The 20597-nt window shown below is 41.9% G+C and overlaps 1 pseudogene; it reads left to right on the forward strand.

Moving 5' to 3' along the window:
- Positions 1–8603: 8603 nt before the first annotated feature.
- The window catches only part of LOC147109903 (cell adhesion molecule CEACAM3-like), a 218609-nt pseudogene continuing 206615 nt past the window's right edge, over positions 8604–20597 (forward strand).

The following is a 20597-nucleotide window of genomic DNA, read 5'->3' on the forward strand; positions in this document are numbered from 1 at the left end:
TCAATCAGCACCTTAAATAAAACCAGGCGGTAAGGATTCACGTGGCATTGTTGCAGAGCTAGCGGCATATTTTGTGAATAAAGGGTTAATTGGCTTATTTGCCTGGAATTAAACAGATGGAAATGGAGTGAGTGCCGCGAAGATTCACCAGGCTGATACATGGGATGGGAGGAATGACGTATGAGGAGAGCTTGGTCGATTGGGCTTACACTCGCTGGAGTTTAGAAGAATGAGAGGGGATCTCATTGAAACTTATAAAATTCTAACAGGACTAGACAGACTAGATGCAGGAAGGATGTTCCCGATGGCCGGGGATTCCAGAACCAGGGGTCACAGTCGAAGGATAAGGGTTAAGATATTTAGGACAGAGATGAGGAGGAATTTCTTCACCCAGAGAGTGGTGAACCTGTGGAATTCCCTACCACAGAAGGCAGTGGAGGCCAATTCATTAAATATATTCAAGAAGGAGTTAGATATATTTCTTAAGGCTAAAGGGATCAAGGGATATGGGGAGAAGGCAGGGACAGGGTACTGAATTTGGAAGATCAGCCATGATCTCACTGAATGGCGGAGCGGGCTCGAGGGGCCAAACGATCTATTCCTGCTCCTATCTTATATGTTTCAATGTTTCTATATAAATATGGATTGTGCAACATTTTGCTGCGGATGTTTCAATATCGAAGGAAGTTAAAAGGAGAGCGGAGAATCACATTGGATCATTCATAAAGCAACTCAGCTGAAAACCCCCTTTCTTACCTAACTGATGAGTATATCTGTAGTTCTACTGTTTAGTGTGCGACCCTTGTGGGCAGTGATTCACGGCAATTCCCATGCAGCCACAATAATCTCACTGTCTCAACAAGGAAGCATACTATAGTCACCTGATTTTCCTCAATGAGCAGTTCATCCAATAACTTCCTCGCCCACAGAATGATTAGAATGTGGGAGTCGCTACCACAAGGAGTAGTTGAGGCAAATTTCTGGCGCATAAGCACAAAAGGAAAAGCGGCACAACCATGACTAACAAAAGAATATAAGGATAGCATTAGATTCAAAGAGCAGTCATATAAAGTTGCCAGGAAAAGTAGCAAGCCTGAGGATTGGGATCAGTTTCAAAATAAACAAAAAAGGAACAAGAGATTGATTAAGAGGGGAAAAATAGAATATGAGAGTAAACTTGCTAGGAACACAAAAGCGGACTGTAAAAGCTTCTACAGTATGTAAAAAGGAAACGGTTAGTGAAGCCAAATGTAGGTCTCTTACAGTCAGGAACGGGAGAATTTATAATGGGGAACAAGGAAATGGTAGGGCAATTAAACAAATACTTTGGTTTTGTCTTCATGGAAGAGGACACAAATAACTTCGCAGAAATGCTATGGAACCAAGAGTTTAGAGAGATGGAGGAATTAAAGGAAATTAGTATTAGTAAAAAAATAATGCTGGAGAAATTAATAGGATTGAAAGCGGTTTAGACCATTTGGGCCAAAGGGACTGTTTTTGAAACACTTAAAAATGCATGAACACATGAAATAAGTAAAAATAAATATTGAAAATTAATTAAAGTGCCATTGAATTAAATATTTTAAACAAAAACGTAGCTTAAAAAATAAATAAATTATGATTTAACAGGGTTAAAATTAAACTTAACTCATTGGACAGGGTTTTTAATGTATAAATGAGTGATACAATTTAATTTTTCTGTTCTTTAAAACTCTTTTGCTGGTAAAGGGAGGCCTTACGTCTGCCAGGTGTAAGTATTTCACAGGCATTCAGCGGGTGGAAGTTGTGCAAATAGCGCAACTCCCCACCCACAGAGGCCCATCTCCCGGGGATGCGGAGGATCTGTCAAGAAGATTCTTCACAGATCGCAAGTGCCGGGTTTTAGTGCATGTGCTTCGCATACATGAACCCGGAACTTGTGCTGCCCCTACGGGCACGTACACACCTCATACACACCCATTGAGGTTGCAAAATACGGCTTTTAGCATTTGGGCAACTGACCTACACAGACTAAATGCCGTTCTTGAAATATCATCTATTGCTATTCTGTTTCGGGCATTTGCTATATTCTAACCAATAAATACTCAGTATGAGGTTCAGTTTATTTGCAGGACATTCATGTTCCTATTATACAGTGTGTGAATATCTTGAGTCGCCAATCTTCTTTGTTTGAAATATTTAATTCCCTTTCATAGTGGACAGAAGTGTGCAGCGGTGCCTTGGCTCAGTGTTGAGACCACTGCTCTTTTTGTTATATATTTCTTGACCTGGACTTGGGCATAGAATCAATGGTTACAGCACAGAAAGAGGCCATTCGGACAATCGAGCCTGTGCCGGCTCTCTGCAAGAGCACTTCAGCTAGTCCCACTCCCCCGCTCTTTCCCTGTAGCCCTGCAATTTTTTCCATCAGGTATTTACCAATTCCCTTTTGAAAGCCACTATTGAATCTTCCTCCACCACCATTTCAGGCAGTGCATTCCAGATCCTAACCAATCATTGCGTAAATGCTACATTACAATAGTACTTTGAAAGTACTTCATTGGCTGTAAAATGCTTTGTGACACCCTGAGGTCATGAATAGTGCTCTATAAATGCAAGTCTTCCTTTTATAAAAAAAAATAGATTTTCTTCATGTTGCCTCTGCTTCTTTTGCCAGTCAACTTCAATCTGCACCCTCTGTTTATCGACCCTTCAGCCATTGGGAACTGTTTATCTTTATTTCCTCCATCTAAACCGTTCATGATTTCAAACCCCTCCATCAAATCTCCTCTTAGCCTTCTCTGCTCTAAGGAAAACAACCCCAGCTTCTCCAGTCTGTCCAAGTAACGGTAATCCCTCATCCCTAGAACCATTATGTAAATCTCTTCTGTACCCTCTTCAAAGCCTTTACATCCTTCCTAAAGCATGGTGCCCAGAATGGGCGTAATACTCCTGCTGGTGTATTCCCTTTTGAAGGTTAGGACTGAATCTGCTTCCGCCACCCATTCCAGCAGTGCATTCCAGATCATAAAAGAGCGAATAATGTTTAATTTCTGAGAAAAAATCTGTGCACTTGAAATTAACCAGACCATTTCCTGTATCTTGCCAATATTTTCTATTAATATGTAATATTTAGATTGAAGTGAGTGGAAATAATTTCCAATCAGGTAAACAGCACCCGGTCCAATCAGCATTGCCTCTTCAGTAAGTGACTCAACTGATCTGTTCTGTTGACCATGAACAGCGGGTCAGTCACCGAGTGTAACAGGGACTGGCGCTGCTCTCTCAGGATGGAGACTCTGCCACTTACCGCGGTAGCTGTTTGCTATTTATATCTGCGGGTGACGATCACTTTCTGGGATCATTTGTTTTATTAATTAGAAAAACAAGTGATACAAGAGATGACGTTATTATCTCTGTCTTGTGTCGGGTTTGTGTCTCTCTCTTTACTTCCTCCTGAATGTGATTTTCTTTCCTCAGTTAAGCCCATGGGTTTTACTATACATACAGAAAACAGTCGGATGAATGTGACCGTCGGAGACAACGCTTTTTTTTCAGTGCAGCCGTCAGCTGAGGTGGTGATAGGGACCTGGGACTTCGGGCTGAAAAGTATCGCTGTGTGGAATAGCACAGCTGGGAATCTAAGTCTTGAACACATCACACGGGCTGAGTTATTCCTCCCGAACGGATCGCTCCTGCTGAAGTCAGTGACAGCTTCGGACAGTGGAGAGTACACTGTTACCATGCTTCCATTCACCGGGACTCCAGCATCAGCAAACATCACTCTACATGTACTTGGTAAGTGAAAGTTTTTTGTGGGAAAAGGGTTGTTCATATACTATTATAATTATATTCATGTCACAAGTCATTCCTTATTTCCGGGGTCCTGCCAAACATATACTCCTCAATCATAACCAAAAAAACCCGCATTATCTGCTCATTATCAAGTTGCTGCTTGAGGGAGGGTACTGAGCTCAAATAGGCGGCTGCTATCCGACATTGACTACAATTGAGAAGTACTTCATTGGCAGTAAAGTGTTTTGGGACGTAAAAGATGCTATATAAATGCAAGTCTTTTTTTGGATCAATCAGCACCTTAAATAAAACCAGGCGGTAAGGATTCACGTGGCATTGTTGCAGAGCTAGCGGCATATTTTGTGAATAAAGGGTTAATTGGCTTATTTGCCTGGAATTAAACAGATGGAAATGGAGTGAGTGCCGCGAAGATTCACCAGGCTGATACATGGGATGGGAGGAATGACGTATGAGGAGAGCTTGGTCGATTGGGCTTACACTCGCTGGAGTTTAGAAGAATGAGAGGGGATCTCATTGAAACTTATAAAATTCTAACAGGACTAGACAGACTAGATGCAGGAAGGATGTTCCCGATGGCCGGGGATTCCAGAACCAGGGGTCACAGTCGAAGGATAAGGGTTAAGATATTTAGGACAGAGATGAGGAGGAATTTCTTCACCCAGAGAGTGGTGAACCTGTGGAATTCCCTACCACAGAAGGCAGTGGAGGCCAATTCATTAAATATATTCAAGAAGGAGTTAGATATATTTCTTAAGGCTAAAGGGATCAAGGGATATGGGGAGAAGGCAGGGACAGGGTACTGAATTTGGAAGATCAGCCATGATCTCACTGAATGGCGGAGCGGGCTCGAGGGGCCAAACGATCTATTCCTGCTCCTATCTTATATGTTTCAATGTTTCTATATAAATATGGATTGTGCAACATTTTGCTGCGGATGTTTCAATATCGAAGGAAGTTAAAAGGAGAGCGGAGAATCACATTGGATCATTCATAAAGCAACTCAGCTGAAAACCCCCTTTCTTACCTAACTGATGAGTATATCTGTAGTTCTACTGTTTAGTGTGCGACCCTTGTGGGCAGTGATTCACGGCAATTCCCATGCAGCCACAATAATCTCACTGTCTCAACAAGGAAGCATACTATAGTCACCTGATTTTCCTCAATGAGCAGTTCATCCAATAACTTCCTCGCCCACAGAATGATTAGAATGTGGGAGTCGCTACCACAAGGAGTAGTTGAGGCAAATTTCTGGCGCATAAGCACAAAAGGAAAAGCGGCACAACCATGACTAACAAAAGAATATAAGGATAGCATTAGATTCAAAGAGCAGTCATATAAAGTTGCCAGGAAAAGTAGCAAGCCTGAGGATTGGGATCAGTTTCAAAATAAACAAAAAAGGAACAAGAGATTGATTAAGAGGGGAAAAATAGAATATGAGAGTAAACTTGCTAGGAACACAAAAGCGGACTGTAAAAGCTTCTACAGTATGTAAAAAGGAAACGGTTAGTGAAGCCAAATGTAGGTCTCTTACAGTCAGGAACGGGAGAATTTATAATGGGGAACAAGGAAATGGTAGGGCAATTAAACAAATACTTTGGTTTTGTCTTCATGGAAGAGGACACAAATAACTTCGCAGAAATGCTATGGAACCAAGAGTTTAGAGAGATGGAGGAATTAAAGCAAATTAGTATTAGTAAAAAAATAATGCTGGAGAAATTAATAGGATTGAAAGCGGTTTAGACCATTTGGGCCAAAGGGACTGTTTTTGAAACACTTAAAAATGCATGAACACATGAAATAAGTAAAAATAAATATTGAAAATTAATTAAAGTGCCATTGAATTAAATATTTTAAACAAAAACGTAGCTTAAAAAATAAATAAATTATGATTTAACAGGGTTAAAATTAAACTTAACTCATTGGACAGGGTTTTTAATGTATAAATGAGTGATACAATTTAATTTTTCTGTTCTTTAAAACTCTTTTGCTGGTAAAGGGAGGCCTTACGTCTGCCAGGTGTAAGTATTTCACAGGCATTCAGCGGGTGGAAGTTGTGCAAATAGCGCAACTCCCCACCCACAGAGGCCCATCTCCCGGGGATGCGGAGGATCTGTCAAGAAGATTCTTCACAGATCGCAAGTGCCGGGTTTTAGTGCATGTGCTTCGCATACATGAACCCGGAACTTGTGCTGCCCCTACGGGCACGTACACACCTCATACACACCCATTGAGGTTGCAAAATACGGCTTTTAGCATTTGGGCAACTGACCTACACAGACTAAATGCCGTTCTTGAAATATCATCTATTGCTATTCTGTTTCGGGCATTTGCTATATTCTAACCAATAAATACTCAGTATGAAGTTCAGTTTATTTGCAGGACATTCATGTTCCTATTATACAGTGTGTGAATATCTTGAGTCGCCAATCTTCTTTGTTTGAAATATTTAATTCCCTTTCATAGTGGACAGAAGTGTGCAGCGGTGCCTTGGCTCAGTGTTGAGACCACTGCTCTTTTTGTTATATATTTCTTGACCTGGACTTGGGCATAGAATCAATGGTTACAGCACAGAAAGAGGCCATTCGGACAATCGAGCCTGTGCCGGCTCTCTGCAAGAGCACTTCAGCTAGTCCCACTCCCCCGCTCTTTCCCTGTAGCCCTGCAATTTTTTTCCATCAGGTATTTACCAATTCCCTTTTGAAAGCCACTATTGAATCTTCCTCCACCACCATTTCAGGCAGTGCATTCCAGATCCTAACCAATCATTGCGTAAATGCTACATTACAATAGTACTTTGAAAGTACTTCATTGGCTGTAAAATGCTTTGTGACACCCTGAGGTCATGAATAGTGCTCTATAAATGCAAGTCATAGAGTCATAGAGTAATACAGCACGGATAGAGGCCCTTCGGCCCATCGTGTCCGCGCCGGCCATCAAGCCCTGTCTAATCTAATCCCATATTCCAGCATTTGGCCCGTAGCCTTGTATGCTATGGCATTTCAAGTGCACATCCAAATGCTTCTTAAATGTTGTGAGGGTTTCTGCCTCCACAACCCTTTCAGGCAGTGAGTTCCAGACTCCAACCACCCTCTGGGTGAAAAAGTTCTTTCTCAAATCCCCTCTAAACCTCCCGCCCTTTACCTTGAATCTATGCCCCCTAGTTATCGACCCCTCTACTAAGGGAAAAAGCTCCTCAGCATCCATCCTATCTATGCCCCTCATAATTTTGTACACCTCAATCATGTCCCCCCTCAGCCTCCTCAGCTCCAAGGAAAACAAACCCAACCTGCCCAGTCTCTCTTCATAGCTGAAGCGCTCCAGCCCTGGTAACATCCTGGTGAACCTCCTCTGCACCCTCTCTAACGTGATCACATCCTTCCTGTAGTGTGGCGACCAGAACTGCACACAATATTCCAGCTGTGGCCTAACCAGTGTTTTATACAGCTCCATCATAACCTCCTTGCTCTTATATTCAATGCCTCGGCTAATGAAGGCAAGTATCCCATATGCCTTTTTTACCACCTTATCCACCTGTTCCGCCGCCTTCAGGGATCTGTGTACTTGCACACCCAGATCCCTCTGACCCTCCGGCTTGCCTAGGGTCTTTCCATTCATTGTGTATTCCTTTGCCTTGTTAGTCCCCCCAAAGTGCACCACCTCGCACTTTTCCGGGTTAAATTCCATTTGCCACTGTTCTGCCCATCTGACCAACCCATCTATATCGTCCTGCAGACTGAGGCTACCCTCCTCGCTATTTACCACCCTACCAATTTTTGTATCATCCGCGAACTTACTGATCATACCCTTTACATTCATATCCAAGTCATTAATGTAGACCACAAACAGCAAGGGACCCAGCACCGATCCCTGTGGTACCCCACTGGCCACAGGCTTCCAGTCACAAAAACAACCTTCGACCATCACCCTCTGCCTTCTGCCAAGTCTTCCTTTTATAAAAAAAAATAGATTTTCTTCATGTTGCCTCTGCTTCTTTTGCCAGTCAACTTCAATCTGCACCCTCTGTTTATCGACCCTTCAGCCATTGGGAACTGTTTATCTTTATTTCCTCCATCTAAACCGTTCATGATTTCAAACCCCTCCATCAAATCTCCTCTTAGCCTTCTCTGCTCTAAGGAAAACAACCCCAGCTTCTCCAGTCTGTCCAAGTAACGGTAATCCCTCATCCCTAGAACCATTATGTAAATCTCTTCTGTACCCTCTTCAAAGCCTTTACATCCTTCCTAAAGCATGGTGCCCAGAATGGGCGTAATACTCCTGCTGGTGTATTCCCTTTTGAAGGTTAGGACTGAATCTGCTTCCGCCACCCATTCCAGCAGTGCATTCCAGATCATAAAAGAGCGAATAATGTTTAATTTCTGAGAAAAAATCTGTGCACTTGAAATTAACCAGACCATTTCCTGTATCTTGCCAATATTTTCTATTAATATGTAATATTTAGATTGAAGTGAGTGGAAATAATTTCCAATCAGGTAAACAGCACCCGGTCCAATCAGCATTGCCTCTTCAGTAAGTGACTCAACTGATCTGTTCTGTTGACCATGAACAGCGGGTCAGTCACCGAGTGTAACAGGGACTGGCGCTGCTCTCTCAGGATGGAGACTCTGCCACTTACCGCGGTAGCTGTTTGCTATTTATATCTGCGGGTGACGATCACTTTCTGGGATCATTTGTTTTATTAATTAGAAAAACAAGTGATACAAGAGATGACGTTATTATCTCTGTCTTGTGTCGGGTTTGTGTCTCTCTCTTTACTTCCTCCTGAATGTGATTTTCTTTCCTCAGTTAAGCCCATGGGTTTTACTATACATACAGAAAACAGTCGGATGAATGTGACCGTCGGAGACAACGCTTTTTTTTCAGTGCAGCCGTCAGCTGAGGTGGTGATAGGGACCTGGGACTTCGGGCTGAAAAGTATCGCTGTGTGGAATAGCACAGCTGGGAATCTAATTCTTGAACACATCACACGGGCTGAGTTATTCCTCCCGAACGGATCGCTCCTGCTGAAGTCAGTGACAGCTTCGGACAGTGGAGAGTACACTGTTACCATGCTTCCATTCACCGGGACTCCAGCATCAGCAAACATCACTCTACATGTACTTGGTAAGTGAAAGGTTTTTGTGGGAAAAGGGTTGTTCATATACTATTATAATTATATTCATGTCACAAGTCATTCCTTATTTCCGGGGTCCTGCCAAACATATACTCCTCAATCATAACCAAAAAAACCCGCATTATCTGCTCATTATCAAGTTGCTGCTTGAGGGAGGGTACTGAGCTCAAATAGGCGGCTGCTATCCGACATTGACTACAATTGAGAAGTACTTCATTGGCAGTAAAGTGTTTTGGGACGTAAAAGATGCTATATAAATGCAAGTCTTTTTTTGGATCAATCAGCACCTTAAATAAAACCAGGCGGTAAGGATTCACGTGGCATTGTTGCAGAGCTAGCGGCATATTTTGTGAATAAAGGGTTAATTGGCTTATTTGCCTGGAATTAAACAGATGGAAATGGAGTGAGTGCCGCGAAGATTCACCAGGCTGATACATGGGATGGGAGGAATGACGTATGAGGAGAGCTTGGTCGATTGGGCTTACACTCGCTGGAGTTTAGAAGAATGAGAGGGGATCTCATTGAAACTTATAAAATTCTAACAGGACTAGACAGACTAGATGCAGGAAGGATGTTCCCGATGGCCGGGGATTCCAGAACCAGGGGTCACAGTCGAAGGATAAGGGTTAAGATATTTAGGACAGAGATGAGGAGGAATTTCTTCACCCAGAGAGTGGTGAACCTGTGGAATTCCCTACCACAGAAGGCAGTGGAGGCCAATTCATTAAATATATTCAAGAAGGAGTTAGATATATTTCTTAAGGCTAAAGGGATCAAGGGATATGGGGAGAAGGCAGGGACAGGGTACTGAATTTGGAAGATCAGCCATGATCTCACTGAATGGCGGAGCGGGCTCGAGGGGCCAAACGATCTATTCCTGCTCCTATCTTATATGTTTCAATGTTTCTATATAAATATGGATTGTGCAACATTTTGCTGCGGATGTTTCAATATCGAAGGAAGTTAAAAGGAGAGCGGAGAATCACATTGGATCATTCATAAAGCAACTCAGCTGAAAACCCCCTTTCTTACCTAACTGATGAGTATATCTGTAGTTCTACTGTTTAGTGTGCGACCCTTGTGGGCAGTGATTCACGGCAATTCCCATGCAGCCACAATAATCTCACTGTCTCAACAAGGAAGCATACTATAGTCACCTGATTTTCCTCAATGAGCAGTTCATCCAATAACTTCCTCGCCCACAGAATGATTAGAATGTGGGAGTCGCTACCACAAGGAGTAGTTGAGGCAAATTTCTGGCGCATAAGCACAAAAGGAAAAGCGGCACAACCATGACTAACAAAAGAATATAAGGATAGCATTAGATTCAAAGAGCAGTCATATAAAGTTGCCAGGAAAAGTAGCAAGCCTGAGGATTGGGATCAGTTTCAAAATAAACAAAAAAGGAACAAGAGATTGATTAAGAGGGGAAAAATAGAATATGAGAGTAAACTTGCTAGGAACACAAAAGCGGACTGTAAAAGCTTCTACAGTATGTAAAAAGGAAACGGTTAGTGAAGCCAAATGTAGGTCTCTTACAGTCAGGAACGGGAGAATTTATAATGGGGAACAAGGAAATGGTAGGGCAATTAAACAAATACTTTGGTTTTGTCTTCATGGAAGAGGACACAAATAACTTCGCAGAAATGCTATGGAACCAAGAGTTTAGAGAGATGGAGGAATTAAAGCAAATTACTATTAGTAAAAAAATAATGCTGGAGAAATTAATAGGATTGAAAGCGGTTTAGACCATTTGGGCCAAAGGGACTGTTTTTGAAACACTTAAAAATGCATGAACACATGAAATAAGTAAAAATAAATATTGAAAATTAATTAAAGTGCCATTGAATTAAATATTTTAAACAAAAACGTAGCTTAAAAAATAAATAAATTATGATTTAACAGGGTTAAAATTAAACTTAACTCATTGGACAGGGTTTTTAATGTATAAATGAGTGATACAATTTAATTTTTCTGTTCTTTAAAACTCTTTTGCTGGTAAAGGGAGGCCTTACGTCTGCCAGGTGTAAGTATTTCACAGGCATTCAGCGGGTGGAAGTTGTGCAAATAGCGCAACTCCCCACCCACAGAGGCCCATCTCCCGGGGATGCGGAGGATCTGTCAAGAAGATTCTTCACAGATCGCAAGTGCCGGGTTTTAGTGCATGTGCTTCGCATACATGAACCCGGAACTTGTGCTGCCCCTACGGGCACGTACACACCTCATACACACCCATTGAGGTTGCAAAATACGGCTTTTAGCATTTGGGCAACTGACCTACACAGACTAAATGCCGTTCTTGAAATATCATCTATTGCTATTCTGTTTCGGGCATTTGCTATATTCTAACCAATAAATACTCAGTATGAAGTTCAGTTTATTTGCAGGACATTCATGTTCCTATTATACAGTGTGTGAATATCTTGAGTCGCCAATCTTCTTTGTTTGAAATATTTAATTCCCTTTCATAGTGGACAGAAGTGTGCAGCGGTGCCTTGGCTCAGTGTTGAGACCACTGCTCTTTTTGTTATATATTTCTTGACCTGGACTTGGGCATAGAATCAATGGTTACAGCACAGAAAGAGGCCATTCGGACAATCGAGCCTGTGCCGGCTCTCTGCAAGAGCACTTCAGCTAGTCCCACTCCCCCGCTCTTTCCCTGTAGCCCTGCAATTTTTTTCCATCAGGTATTTACCAATTCCCTTTTGAAAGCCACTATTGAATCTTCCTCCACCACCATTTCAGGCAGTGCATTCCAGATCCTAACCAATCATTGCGTAAATGCTACATTACAATAGTACTTTGAAAGTACTTCATTGGCTGTAAAATGCTTTGTGACACCCTGAGGTCATGAATAGTGCTCTATAAATGCAAGTCTTCCTTTTATAAAAAAAAATAGATTTTCTTCATGTTGCCTCTGCTTCTTTTGCCAGTCAACTTCAATCTGCACCCTCTGTTTATCGACCCTTCAGCCATTGGGAACTGTTTATCTTTATTTCCTCCATCTAAACCGTTCATGATTTCAAACCCCTCCATCAAATCTCCTCTTAGCCTTCTCTGCTCTAAGGAAAACAACCCCAGCTTCTCCAGTCTGTCCAAGTAACGGTAATCCCTCATCCCTAGAACCATTATGTAAATCTCTTCTGTACCCTCTTCAAAGCCTTTACATCCTTCCTAAAGCATGGTGCCCAGAATGGGCGTAATACTCCTGCTGGTGTATTCCCTTTTGAAGGTTAGGACTGAATCTGCTTCCGCCACCCATTCCAGCAGTGCATTCCAGATCATAAAAGAGCGAATAATGTTTAATTTCTGAGAAAAAATCTGTGCACTTGAAATTAACCAGACCATTTCCTGTATCTTGCCAATATTTTCTATTAATATGTAATATTTAGATTGAAGTGAGTGGAAATAATTTCCAATCAGGTAAACAGCACCCGGTCCAATCAGCATTGCCTCTTCAGTAAGTGACTCAACTGATCTGTTCTGTTGACCATGAACAGCGGGTCAGTCACCGAGTGTAACAGGGACTGGCGCTGCTCTCTCAGGATGGAGACTCTGCCACTTACCGCGGTAGCTGTTTGCTATTTATATCTGCGGGTGACGATCACTTTCTGGGATCATTTGTTTTATTAATTAGAAAAACAAGTGATACAAGAGATGACGTTATTATCTCTGTCTTGTGTCGGGTTTGTGTCTCTCTCTTTACTTCCTCCTGAATGTGATTTTCTTTCCTCAGTTAAGCCCATGGGTTTTACTATACATACAGAAAACAGTCGGATGAATGTGACCGTCGGAGACAACGCTTTTTTTTCAGTGCAGCCGTCAGCTGAGGTGGTGATAGGGACCTGGGACTTCGGGCTGAAAAGTATCGCTGTGTGGAATAGCACAGCTGGGAATCTAATTCTTGAACACATCACACGGGCTGAGTTATTCCTCCCGAACGGATCGCTCCTGCTGAAGTCAGTGACAGCTTCGGACAGTGGAGAGTACACTGTTACCATGCTTCCATTCACCGGGACTCCAGCATCAGCAAACATCACTCTACATGTACTTGGTAAGTGGAAGGTTTTTGTGGGAAAAGGGTTGTTCATATACTATTATAATTATATTCATGTCACAAGTCATTCCTTATTTCCGGGGTCCTGCCAAACATATACTCCTCAATCATAACCAAAAAAACCCGCATTATCTGCTCATTATCAAGTTGCTGCTTGAGGGAGGGTACTGAGCTCAAATAGGCGGCTGCTATCCGACATTGACTACAATTGAGAAGTACTTCATTGGCAGTAAAGTGTTTTGGGACGTAAAAGATGCTATATAAATGCAAGTCTTTTTTTGGATCAATCAGCACCTTAAATAAAACCAGGCGGTAAGGATTCACGTGGCATTGTTGCAGAGCTAGCGGCATATTTTGTGAATAAAGGGTTAATTGGCTTATTTGCCTGGAATTAAACAGATGGAAATGGAGTGAGTGCCGCGAAGATTCACCAGGCTGATACATGGGATGGGAGGAATGACGTATGAGGAGAGCTTGGTCGATTGGGCTTACACTCGCTGGAGTTTAGAAGAATGAGAGGGGATCTCATTGAAACTTATAAAATTCTAACAGGACTAGACAGACTAGATGCAGGAAGGATGTTCCCGATGGCCGGGGATTCCAGAACCAGGGGTCACAGTCGAAGGATAAGGGTTAAGATATTTAGGACAGAGATGAGGAGGAATTTCTTCACCCAGAGAGTGGTGAACCTGTGGAATTCCCTACCACAGAAGGCAGTGGAGGCCAATTCATTAAATATATTCAAGAAGGAGTTAGATATATTTCTTAAGGCTAAAGGGATCAAGGGATATGGGGAGAAGGCAGGGACAGGGTACTGAATTTGGAAGATCAGCCATGATCTCACTGAATGGCGGAGCGGGCTCGAGGGGCCAAACGATCTATTCCTGCTCCTATCTTATATGTTTCAATGTTTCTATATAAATATGGATTGTGCAACATTTTGCTGCGGATGTTTCAATATCGAAGGAAGTTAAAAGGAGAGCGGAGAATCACATTGGATCATTCATAAAGCAACTCAGCTGAAAACCCCCTTTCTTACCTAACTGATGAGTATATCTGTAGTTCTACTGTTTAGTGTGCGACCCTTGTGGGCAGTGATTCACGGCAATTCCCATGCAGCCACAATAATCTCACTGTCTCAACAAGGAAGCATACTATAGTCACCTGATTTTCCTCAATGAGCAGTTCATCCAATAACTTCCTCGCCCACAGAATGATTAGAATGTGGGAGTCGCTACCACAAGGAGTAGTTGAGGCAAATTTCTGGCGCATAAGCACAAAAGGAAAAGCGGCACAACCATGACTAACAAAAGAATATAAGGATAGCATTAGATTCAAAGAGCAGTCATATAAAGTTGCCAGGAAAAGTAGCAAGCCTGAGGATTGGGATCAGTTTCAAAATAAACAAAAAAGGAACAAGAGATTGATTAAGAGGGGAAAAATAGAATATGAGAGTAAACTTGCTAGGAACACAAAAGCGGACTGTAAAAGCTTCTACAGTATGTAAAAAGGAAACGGTTAGTGAAGCCAAATGTAGGTCTCTTACAGTCAGGAACGGGAGAATTTATAATGGGGAACAAGGAAATGGTAGGGCAATTAAACAAATACTTTGGTTTTGTCTTCATGGAAGAGGACACAAATAACTTCGCAGAAATGCTATGGAACCAAGAGTTTAGAGAGATGGAGGAATTAAAGCAAATTACTATTAGTAAAAAAATAATGCTGGAGAAATTAATAGGATTGAAAGCGGTTTAGACCATTTGGGCCAAAGGGACTGTTTTTGAAACACTTAAAAATGCATGAACACATGAAATAAGTAAAAATAAATATTGAAAATTAATTAAAGTGCCATTGAATTAAATATTTTAAACAAAAACGTAGCTTAAAAAATAAATAAATTATGATTTAACAGGGTTAAAATTAAACTTAACTCATTGGACAGGGTTTTTAATGTATAAATGAGTGATACAATTTAATTTTTCTGTTCTTTAAAACTCTTTTGCTGGTAAAGGGAGGCCTTACGTCTGCCAGGTGTAAGTATTTCACAGGCATTCAGCGGGTGGAAGTTGTGCAAATAGCGCAACTCCCCACCCACAGAGGCCCATCTCCCGGGGATGCGGAGGATCTGTCAAGAAGATTCTTCACAGATCGCAAGTGCCGGGTTTTAGTGCATGTGCTTCGCATACATGAACCCGGAACTTGTGCTGCCCCTACGGGCACGTACACACCTCATACACACCCATTGAGGTTGCAAAATACGGCTTTTAGCATTTGGGCAACTGACCTACACAGACTAAATGCCGTTCTTGAAATATCATCTATTGCTATTCTGTTTCGGGCATTTGCTATATTCTAACCAATAAATACTCAGTATGAAGTTCAGTTTATTTGCAGGACATTCATGTTCCTATTATACAGTGTGTGAATATCTTGAGTCGCCAATCTTCTTTGTTTGAAATATTTAATTCCCTTTCATAGTGGACAGAAGTGTGCAGCGGTGCCTTGGCTCAGTGTTGAGACCACTGCTCTTTTTGTTATATATTTCTTGACCTGGACTTGGGCATAGAATCAATGGTTACAGCACAGAAAGAGGCCATTCGGACAATCGAGCCTGTGCCGGCTCTCTGCAAGAGCACTTCAGCTAGTCCCACTCCCCCGCTCTTTCCCTGTAGCCCTGCAATTTTTTTCCATCAGGTATTTACCAATTCCCTTTTGAAAGCCACTATTGAATCTTCCTCCACCACCATTTCAGGCAGTGCATTCCAGATCCTAACCAATCATTGCGTAAATGCTACATTACAATAGTACTTTGAAAGTACTTCATTGGCTGTAAAATGCTTTGTGACACCCTGAGGTCATGAATAGTGCTCTATAAATGCAAGTCTTCCTTTTATAAAAAAAAATAGATTTTCTTCATGTTGCCTCTGCTTCTTTTGCCAGTCAACTTCAATCTGCACCCTCTGTTTATCGACCCTTCAGCCATTGGGAACTGTTTATCTTTATTTCCTCCATCTAAACCGTTCATGATTTCAAACCCCTCCATCAAATCTCCTCTTAGCCTTCTCTGCTCTAAGGAAAACAACCCCAGCTTCTCCAGTCTGTCCAAGTAACGGTAATCCCTCATCCCTAGAACCATTATGTAAATCTCTTCTGTACCCTCTTCAAAGCCTTTACATCCTTCCTAAAGCATGGTGCCCAGAATGGGCGTAATACTCCTGCTGGTGTATTCCCTTTTGAAGGTTAGGACTGAATCTGCTTCCGCCACCCATTCCAGCAGTGCATTCCAGATCATAAAAGAGCGAATAATGTTTAATTTCTGAGAAAAAATCTGTGCACTTGAAATTAACCAGACCATTTCCTGTATCTTGCCAATATTTTCTATTAATATGTAATATTTAGATTGAAGTGAGTGGAAATAATTTCCAATCAGGTAAACAGCACCCGGTCCAATCAGCATTGCCTCTTCAGTAAGTGACTCAACTGATCTGTTCTGTTGACCATGAACAGCGGGTCAGTCACCGAGTGTAACAGGGACTGGCGCTGCTCTCTCAGGATGGAGACTCTGCCACTTACCGCGGTAGCTGTTTGCTATTTATATCTGCGGGTGACGATCACTTTCTGGGATCATTTGTTTTATTAATTAGAAAAACAAGTGATACAAGAGATGACGTTATTATCTCTGTCTTGTGTCGGGTTTGTGTCTCTCTCTTTACTTCCTCCTGAATGTGATTTTCTTTCCTCAGTTAAGCCCATGGGTTTTACTATACATACAGAAAACAGTCGGATGAATGTGACCGTCGGAGACAACGCTTTTTTTTCAGTGCAGCCGTCAGCTGAGGTGGTGATAGGGACCTGGGACTTCGGGCTGAAAAGTATCGCTGTGTGGAATAGCACAGCTGGGAATCTAATTCTTGAACACATCACACGGGCTGAGTTATTCCTCCCGAACGGATCGCTCCTGCTGAAGTCAGTGACAGCTTCGGACAGTGGAGAGTACACTGTTACCATGCTTCCATTCACCGGGACTCCAGCATCAGCAAACATCACTCTACATGTACTTGGTAAGTGGAAGGTTTTTGTGGGAAAAGGGTTGTTCATATACTATTATAATTATATTCATGTCACAAGTCATTCCTTATTTCCGGGGTCCTGCCAAACATATACTCCTCAATCATAACCAAAAAAACCCGCATTATCTGCTCATTATCAAGTTGCTGCTTGAGGGAGGGTACTGAGCTCAAATAGGCGGCTGCTATCCGACATTGACTACAATTGAGAAGTACTTCATTGGCAGTAAAGTGTTTTGGGACGTAAAAGATGCTATATAAATGCAAGTCTTTTTTTGGATCAATCAGCACCTTAAATAAAACCAGGCGGTAAGGATTCACGTGGCATTGTTGCAGAGCTAGCGGCATATTTTGTGAATAAAGGGTTAATTGGCTTATTTGCCTGGAATTAAACAGATGGAAATGGAGTGAGTGCCGCGAAGATTCACCAGGCTGATACATGGGATGGGAGGAATGACGTATGAGGAGAGCTTGGTCGATTGGGCTTACACTCGCTGGAGTTTAGAAGAATGAGAGGGGATCTCATTGAAACTTATAAAATTCTAACAGGACTAGACAGACTAGATGCAGGAAGGATGTTCCCGATGGCCGGGGATTCCAGAACCAGGGGTCACAGTCGAAGGATAAGGGTTAAGATATTTAGGACAGAGATGAGGAGGAATTTCTTCACCCAGAGAGTGGTGAACCTGTGGAATTCCCTACCACAGAAGGCAGTGGAGGCCAATTCATTAAATATATTCAAGAAGGAGTTAGATATATTTCTTAAGGCTAAAGGGATCAAGGGATATGGGGAGAAGGCAGGGACAGGGTACTGAATTTGGAAGATCAGCCATGATCTCACTGAATGGCGGAGCGGGCTCGAGGGGCCAAACGATCTATTCCTGCTCCTATCTTATATGTTTCAATGTTTCTATATAAATATGGATTGTGCAACATTTTGCTGCGGATGTTTCAATATCGAAGGAAGTTAAAAGGAGAGCGGAGAATCACATTGGATCATTCATAAAGCAACTCAGCTGAAAACCCCCTTTCTTACCTAACTGATGAGTATATCTGTAGTTCTACTGTTTAGTGTGCGACCCTTGTGGGCAGTGATTCACGGCAATTCCCATGCAGCCACAATAATCTCACTGTCTCAACAAGGAAGCATACTATAGTCACCTGATTTTCCTCAATGAGCAGTTCATCCAATAACTTCCTCGCCCACAGAATGATTAGAATGTGGGAGTCGCTACCACAAGGAGTAGTTGAGGCAAATTTCTGGCGCATAAGCACAAAAGGAAAAGCGGCACAACCATGACTAACAAAAGAATATAAGGATAGCATTAGATTCAAAGAGCAGTCATATAAAGTTGCCAGGAAAAGTAGCAAGCCTGAGGATTGGGATCAGTTTCAAAATAAACAAAAAAGGAACAAGAGATTGATTAAGAGGGGAAAAATAGAATATGAGAGTAAACTTGCTAGGAACACAAAAGCGGACTGTAAAAGCTTCTACAGTATGTAAAAAGGAAACGGTTAGTGAAGCCAAATGTAGGTCTCTTACAGTCAGGAACGGGAGAATTTATAATGGGGAACAAGGAAATGGTAGGGCAATTAAACAAATACTTTGGTTTTGTCTTCATGGAAGAGGACACAAATAACTTCGCAGAAATGCTATGGAACCAAGAGTTTAGAGAGATGGAGGAATTAAAGCAAATTACTATTAGTAAAAAAATAATGCTGGAGAAATTAATAGGATTGAAAGCGGTTTAGACCATTTGGGCCAAAGGGACTGTTTTTGAAACACTTAAAAATGCATGAACACATGAAATAAGTAAAAATAAATATTGAAAATTAATTAAAGTGCCATTGAATTAAATATTTTAAACAAAAACGTAGCTTAAAAAATAAATAAATTATGATTTAACAGGGTTAAAATTAAACTTAACTCATTGGACAGGGTTTTTAATGTATAAATGAGTGATACAATTTAATTTTTCTGTTCTTTAAAACTCTTTTGCTGGTAAAGGGAGGCCTTACGTCTGCCAGGTGTAAGTATTTCACAGGCATTCAGCGGGTGGAAGTTGTGCAAATAGCGCAACTCCCCACCCACAGAGGCCCATCTCCCGGGGATGCGGAGGATCTGTCAAGAAGATTCTTCACAGATCGCAAGTGCCGGGTTTTAGTGCATGTGCTTCGCATACATGAACCCGGAACTTGTGCTGCCCCTACGGGCACGTACACACCTCATACACACCCATTGAGGTTGCAAAATACGGCTTTTAGCATTTGGGCAACTGACCTACACAGACTAAATGCCGTTCTTGAAATATCATCTATTGCTATTCTGTTTCGGGCATTTGCTATATTCTAACCAATAAATACTCAGTATGAGGTTCAGTTTATTTGCAGGACATTCATGTTCCTATTATACAGTGTGTGAATATCTTGAGTCGCCAATCTTCTTTGTTTGAAATATTTAATTCCCTTTCATAGTGGACAGAAGTGTGCAGCGGTGCCTTGGCTCAGTGTTGAGACCACTGCTCTTTTTGTTATATATTTCTTGACCTGGACTTGGGCATAGAATCAATGGTTACAGCACAGAAAGAGGCCATTCGGACAATCGAGCCTGTGCCGGCTCTCTGCAAGAGCACTTCAGCTAGTCCCACTCCCCCGCTCTTTCCCTGTAGCCCTGCAATTTTTTTCCATCAGGTATTTACCAATTCCCTTTTGAAAGCCACTATTGAATCTTCCTCCACCACCATTTCAGGCAGTGCATTCCAGATCCTAACCAATCATTGCGTAAATGCTACATTACAATAGTACTTTGAAAGTACTTCATTGGCTGTAAAATGCTTTGTGACACCCTGAGGTCATGAATAGTGCTCTATAAATGCAAGTCTTCCTTTTATAAAAAAAAATAGATTTTCTTCATGTTGCCTCTGCTTCTTTTGCCAGTCAACTTCAATCTGCACCCTCTGTTTATCGACCCTTCAGCCATTGGGAACTGTTTATCTTTATTTCCTCCATCTAAACCGTTCATGATTTCAAACCCCTCCATCAAATCTCCTCTTAGCCTTCTCTGCTCTAAGGAAAACAACCCCAGCTTCTCCAGTCTGTCCAAGTAACGGTAATCCCTCATCCCTAGAACCATTATGTAAATCTCTTCTGTACCCTCTTCAAAGCCTTTACATCCTTCCTAAAGCATGGTGCCCAGAATGGGCGTAATACTCCTGCTGGTGTATTCCCTTTTGAAGGTTAGGACTGAATCTGCTTCCGCCACCCATTCCAGCAGTGCATTCCAGATCATAAAAGAGCGAATAATGTTTAATTTCTGAGAAAAAATCTGTGCACTTGAAATTAACCAGACCATTTCCTGTATCTTGCCAATATTTTCTATTAATATGTAATATTTAGATTGAAGTGAGTGGAAATAATTTCCAATCAGGTAAACAGCACCCGGTCCAATCAGCATTGCCTCTTCAGTAAGTGACTCAACTGATCTGTTCTGTTGACCATGAACAGCGGGTCAGTCACCGAGTGTAACAGGGACTGGCGCTGCTCTCTC

This window comes from Somniosus microcephalus, chromosome 12 (assembly GCF_052327205.1).
Source record: "Somniosus microcephalus isolate GS21.2 chromosome 12, FLI_Smic_1.0, whole genome shotgun sequence".
Lineage (NCBI taxonomy): Eukaryota > Metazoa > Chordata > Chondrichthyes > Squaliformes > Somniosidae > Somniosus > Somniosus microcephalus.